At 39.7% G+C, this 388-nt stretch overlaps 1 protein-coding gene across 1 annotated transcript in view; it reads right to left on the reverse strand.

Moving 5' to 3' along the window:
• Positions 1-388, reverse strand: part of RPS9 (ribosomal protein S9) — an 8,196-nt gene that overhangs the window by 2,253 nt on the left and 5,555 nt on the right. The window lies entirely within an intron of this gene.

A 388-nucleotide genomic window follows, 5' to 3' on the forward strand; every position in this document is an offset into this window, starting at 1 on the left:
TGCTGACAACACCAAGTCAAGGGTTAAGATCCCTTTACCGGTCATCTTTTTTTAAAAAAAAGCTAATATTCTGGAGCCCTCTTACTTAACCAGATGTGAGATTAAATCACCTTCCTTACCTGTAATAAGGGAATACTATCAGTACCTTCCTTTTAGGGCTAAGCAAAGAAACACCTAAGACTGGGCATGTCTGAGCTGAGTACGTGTCACTGATTATATCATTCTATTTGTGAGATTTTCCACTAAAATACACACACACACACACACACACACACACACACACACGGCATGTATATGACTAATAACACATGGCATAAAGTATCCAATGGCTGTCAGCTACTATCTTTCTTGCAAAAACCCCAGGCACAGGAGACATTGCTATACTGTT

This window comes from Galeopterus variegatus, unplaced genomic scaffold, assembly GCF_000696425.1.
Source record: "Galeopterus variegatus unplaced genomic scaffold, G_variegatus-3.0.2 Scaffold6906, whole genome shotgun sequence".
NCBI lineage: Eukaryota > Metazoa > Chordata > Mammalia > Dermoptera > Cynocephalidae > Galeopterus > Galeopterus variegatus.